We start from the raw sequence: 6,011 nt of genomic DNA, 5'->3' as shown, positions 1-6,011 counted from the left end.
ACCACAGATTTACTCTCCGAGGCATTTCCAACGACACGGCCCTACGGTTAAAGGGCTGTCGGGATAGACCTCAGCTTTTACTGCTTAACACTTGCCTAATCTCTTTTAACTACATTCAGTTCAACACTCACCTGTGTTGTTTAATCCCTGCTAAAGCATAGAGGCTATCCTTCACTGCAGAGAAACCTGGAAGAAGTCATGCAGGACATAAGTTTGTGTGTGTTTTGACATTTGATTGAGACAAACAAAGCAATCCAGTAGCCTTCACAACAATTCGGTTTTACATTTTTGTATGCATTCAACTTCCCATATTTTGATGCAAATTTTGAAATCTCATTTGAAAAGTTGAATTGCAAAAAAACAAAAAAGTATACACAATTGGGCAAAAGGTTAACGCTAAATTGAGGTAGTTTCTGCCTCATTGAAAATTTGATAAGCTAGGTAGAATATGATTACACCTTTGCCAAATAACTTTGATGTTGGGAATATTAACTTGCAGGATTGATCAGCTGTCAGCATCTTCTTGGATATTACTAACACGTCTTTGTTTTATATCTAAAACTGGCCTTCAGCGCCATCTTCTAACAAAACTAGCTGTAGCCTAGTTTTTACGCCAAAGAACAAATACACCCAATTCCCTTTTGCAACACATACAATTGAACAACTACTATTGAATAGTCCTAAGGCTGAATCCCAATCCTTCGTCTTACCCCTTACCCTAGCTTTTGCGCGTTCACGCGGGACCCACTGCGGTCCCAATACCAAGGGGTAGGGGATAGACCAAGGGGTGTATAGCCCTAGGAACTGAGTGTGGACGCGACCTCACTTGAAAACACTTTCAACAATGGCTGCCGCATTAACCGGAGAGACACAAATGTAAGTACTTTCGGCTTAAATAATTGATTTAAAAGTTACGAGAGTCTTGTTTTGTGGTCTATACAGTCCTGTGCATATATACTTGAAAACATGTTCCTAACTTAAACTTTTTTAAAACGCCATCTTGTAATGCTAACGCTAATCGCCAACGTTGATTTGCCCAACAGTCCTGCATTTCTGACTTGAAGGGACACATCGCACAGCCTGTATAGATATACATTAATATTAACGGTCTATGATACATAGCTACGTGCTTTACATTTACCACCCTGTATCACACAGGGACGCAGGAGGAAACCCTACAGCTGATCCACGTTGGGGCTGAAAACGAGCAGACGTTTCCTAAATCCTGTGTTCATGTTGTCCCCATTATTGCATTTGGAGTGTATTATTGTAATCATTTGTCAATAATTCCTGTTCATTGTTTATGCACTTTTATATTGTTTGTTTTGAAATAGGACACTGATGAAATGTGAGGGGGGTGTTTACTGGCAAACAGGCTTCAGACTGGTCTGGAATATCAGAACAGCTGTAATTAATTTGTTTGTGGTCTGTGAATTTTTGTTTGTTTTACACATATAAGTGCCCTTTTAGGTGTGTGACATGTTAGTTATGGTTCTAATAGTTGATAATGGTTCTGTAACATAATTTTATGTAATGTTTTTGCCTGTTATGTTTAATTTATCGGCAATAAAGACAGATTTTTGTTAACAAAATGTTTTTCTGAACATCAATGACATTCAAAATGGTGATAACTGAAACAGATATACAACTCACCATGTAGACAGGGTGTATATGTATGTATACATGATACATGTGTATACACATATGTATTGCAAAACAGACCTAAGTACCACACAGATAAGAACTTTTGCTTTTTAAATGCATGACATCTGTACTTACAAGGTGCTCCATCCGTGCTGAAGATGAGGGAATTGAGGAGACCTGCAGGAGGCAGAACCAAGGTGACAATGTGTGCCAGAAGTACCCCCATTCAGTTATCAGTGCAGCATGTTGTTCAGAGAGGCATCTTTCACTCACACTTCAGAGCAGTTGAACATTTAGCCAATCATCATGACAGTCAAAAGGTAGATTTAGTCTGTAACACAACTCACCCAGCTTGCCTGAGGTCCTCAGCACCTGCAACAGACGGGACTGTTTAAATTCACTGCCGTTAAATCAATGAACTTTAAAATAAAAAAGTAATAGCTGTCCGTTCTCATAAGTAACACTGCTGCAGTCCACAGCAGTGGGTTGCAAGAGAATGAATTGTTTTCTGCACTGTAAGAGCGCTATGGCCCACATGACAGGACCAGAACTCATACTGTGCCAACAGGGACCGTAATTAAATTACCTAATCATTTTACATTTATCCATTGTTTGGGTTAGGTTCACACCATTTGTAGTCTAGCATTGCCAGACCTTCTTCCACAGCGCTGTAGACTAAGGTCCGGCTAGTCCTCAAAATTCCAGGATGGGAAAAAACATGCTCTGGTTTATTGGCATCTCTTTAAACAAATCACAACTGTTATTGGCGGCGGTAAGCGCCGCACACAGCCGCTGCATATGCAGCTGTACATATGTTGACACAAAAAAAAAGAAAAAAAAGTCACAATCTTACTGCACCAGTGTATCAAACACCCACATCATTGACAGTGTCTTCACCTACAGACTAGCATGTCTCCAGTTGCCATGCACTGGGATGCACTTTGAACTAAGACTGGAAGGCATGGCAACCTGATTCATGCTAGTCTGCCTAAAAAAGTTTTCCTGCCACTGTTGCACCAAATGCTTCCTTCTAGGAAAATTGTTGGGTCCATCTTCTACTACTCTGTAAAGTGTAGTGAGAACTCTGTTGTGACTCACTCTCTTTTAATTTCACCTATTCAGAGCACAAAAATACTTACATCATGTTATGGAGGCAAGCACAAACTGCAGGATACTTTCCTCCAACTCATTCAGCAATGAGATCACATTTCCTGCAAAAACAGTAGTTTGTTTAATGTGAAGAACGTTCCATCTTAAAAAGCACCATGTAACACTAGTTAGGTACTATACATTTTCTTGCATTTCAGTAAACAACGGGTCATGTGCCAGGCCTCATTGTCACCGTTCCGCAACCAACAGTGCAGAGGTGAAAGCAAAACCTGAAATCCTTTAGCCACTGTTGTACTGGATCAGCCCACAGCACAGGACAGGCCCCGACACTACTGCAGTGGCGTTGAACAACAGGACTAGTGATAATTGATGCCGATATTTGGACTGAAACGTTTAGAGTCTTGCTGAATGAAAGACACTAACATGCGGCAGACAGAGCCTGGAATTGAACCGCCAACCTTGGTTATTGGGCAACCATTCTACCTCAGAGGAGCCACACCATTTTTACATGATTTGAAATCCCGATAAAATCTGCAAGGATACTTTAAAACCTTGTCAATCCCCTACCTATTAATAATTGCTTGTTTTGTTTTAATTAAACACAATTACTTGCGTTTTTCTCAATGACCTGTGTTAAGTGCCTTCTGGTTTTCCACCTGCTGGTTTCCGAGCCTGTCCAGATGCCGTGTAAACATTTTACTTGCCTTTGCATGTCGCACATCAATATAACCTGTACTGAACATGACTCAACATTGTACAGCGGGGAAAATTGTGTTTTAAAAGAAATTACGATTATCCGTGTCGCGCTGGGTTGGAACCATCTTCAGCTAAAGTAATCGCATAGGTGTCCACTGCACCGTCCAATAAACCATCACACTATTCACGTTGTGCCAAGTTATTGTGGTGTCGTGCTCAGATATTCAGTTCAGTACAGTTTATTTTGAGGTGCGACATGGAAAGACAAATAAAATGTTAGAGTTTAGAGCGAATCTGTCGGCGTGGGTAGCTATTGATACGTTTACACGGCATCTGGACAGGCTCGGAAACCAGTAGGTGGAAAAACCAGAAGGCACATAACACTTGCAACCACCAACTTAATTTGATTAATATACATTTAACTAGTCATAACCAATGCACTAAAGTTTGCAAATGTATTTGTACATACTCAGGAAGCAGTTAGCCATTTCAGACTCGTACTAGCTAGCAGTTAACTTTTATGAAGCTAACGCTTAGCTTAACGAGGACAACGTGGTGCCAAAAATGAGGACGTCAAGTTTCAAAAAGTAAAAAAAAAAAAAAAATCACATTAACATAACGCTAGTCCTGTGGACTATATGTTTGCCGTGTATGGTCAGTTAATTATTTAATAAACATTATTTACCTCCGTGTTGTTCAGCTACGACACCACACACAGCCATGTCTCCAACGAACAGAGAGTGCGCTGAAAAGGACCTCGTGACGTGCCGCAAACATATTTATAGGATGAGCTACGTCAGTTAAAACCACTTTACGACAGCCAATTATTTTTTCTTCTTTCCCTCTTTATTTAAACAACATTCAAAGACAGGCAAAACAACATAAAGAACTTACACAAACAGGTAGGAGGTGCGGCTAAATCCATCTAGGGGACTGTTGCACGAAACTAGGATAAGGGATTAAGCCGGGATATTCAAGTTATCCTGGATGAATTTAGCTTGGACTCGGTTGCACGAAACCAGATTGAATTAAGCCCAGCCAAGTAACCATGGAGATTTATTCTTTGCGGCTAGCCTGGTCCAGAGCAGGCTAACAGCCAGGCTAAGATTAACTTGGAGTCTCATGTGTCAAATCAGCTGCGGCTCTGATCCGAAATAAACGTTTTTAACAGTTATTCCGTTGTCTTTTGCATGTGTTCTGCTTTATTTTTATTAACATGCATTAGCCTACTTGTCACTATTGTTGTCGCGAGTTGGATTTAAACCCTACTACCGTTGTTAAGATGGGTAGAAATAGTTGCACTGGCACCCTGATGCGGAGTGGGACTTTTCCCGGTGGTTTGTAGAGGCTGCCTGGCGTGCTGACGCTCCCCGGTGGCCGGTGTTCCGGTTTAACGAGAGCCTGTTAACTGGCGACCCTCAGTAAAGCGTCTGTTTTTGTCGTAGTGACGACAGCTGTTGAAAACGGGAAGAGAATACGTAGCTGTCCGCATGAATGCGCTTTTGTTAAGTTGTCATTAAAATGTAAAACATATAACGACGTGTACCTATCTGATTTGACTTTGGAGTCTAGTTTGAGGAAACTTGTCCGTCGCGTTTGGAACGCGGCTTGCTGTTAAGGACAACAGAAACAGCGTTGCCCTTCTTTTCGTCTTCAGAGCCTGTTTAAGTAAACGCATGTCACGTAGAAAAGTATTTAGCCCTTTTAAAAGTCGAAAAAAATGAATACATCAACTTGGATACGAACTCGTAGCTGCCTAATGTGAGAAAATATAAAAGTTAAAGCGGCCGAACGCAACGCGTCATATAGCATCGCATCAGGAGTTGATGGGCGTGGCTTCATATCAACTCAAATATCCCACAGCGTCTCTTAAAATGAATAGGCAGCCAGATCATCTGGTGACCACACCACACTGCGTGCAAATAACTCACAAGTTGCTCTTGCTCAGAAATTGTCTTTAGTTTGTTTGGTTCCCACAAAATGCACGCCTTGTATGTTTGTCAATTGTAAGAACTTTCAAATCAACCCGTCAAATAAAATGTCCATCTCTGACAAAACAAATAATAAATAAACACGATTTCACATAAGATGCACTGATAGAATAAGCTGCGTATCACTGTCTCCAGAGGTTCTGGCAAACTGTGCATGTATGTTGTATTTTTAGCACAATATAGAGCCACACAGAATGTTGTACTCAGATACGCACGTTTTTTCTCATATGTATCCCAAAGGCAGCGGGTGCGACGCTCTGGATCTGTACATTGGGGAGAGTTCTAGCCCGACCGGGCTGGAGCTCTCTTTACCTTGTCTCTCTTGGTTTTGCTGTAATAATAGTTTTAGACAGCTGGGGACTTATTTTGATACACTGAGCTCCTCTCTCCTCTATCTTTCCATCTTTTCATTTATATGCATCCTTGTCCCAGAAATGCTTGTTACTAACCTAGCTCTGGGGAGTCATTCCCTGGAGTCTTTATGTTCTTTTTTCCCAGCATGTTCCCTTGGATCAGAGAGGCTCCAAAATCAGGGTAGCAGCTGTCGCCTTGGTCCCGCTCCATGTTCTG

General features: G+C 41.3%; 1 long non-coding RNA gene and 1 other non-coding gene across 2 annotated transcripts; both read right to left on the bottom strand.

Annotated features, from left to right (window-relative positions):
* Nucleotides 1-1,777: 1,777 nt before the first annotated feature.
* LOC117956398 lies at nt 1,778-4,189 on the bottom strand. Its single transcript, XR_004659245.1, has 4 exons — nt 4,136-4,189; nt 2,784-2,855; nt 1,992-2,016; nt 1,778-1,821 (listed from the first exon to the last, which is right to left on the bottom strand). It is a non-coding gene; the product is annotated as an uncharacterized LOC117956398 (long non-coding RNA).
* Nucleotides 1,889-1,959, bottom strand: LOC117957368. Its single transcript, XR_004659487.1, has one exon. It is a non-coding gene; the product is annotated as a small nucleolar RNA Z40 (small nucleolar RNA).
* Nucleotides 4,190-6,011: the final 1,822 nt, after the last annotated feature.

Source organism: Etheostoma cragini, chromosome 14, assembly GCF_013103735.1.
Source record: "Etheostoma cragini isolate CJK2018 chromosome 14, CSU_Ecrag_1.0, whole genome shotgun sequence".
Lineage (NCBI taxonomy): Eukaryota > Metazoa > Chordata > Actinopteri > Perciformes > Percidae > Etheostoma > Etheostoma cragini.
The sequence above is the reverse complement of the archived record's forward strand: the minus strand, read 5'-3'. Positions and strand labels throughout refer to the sequence as shown.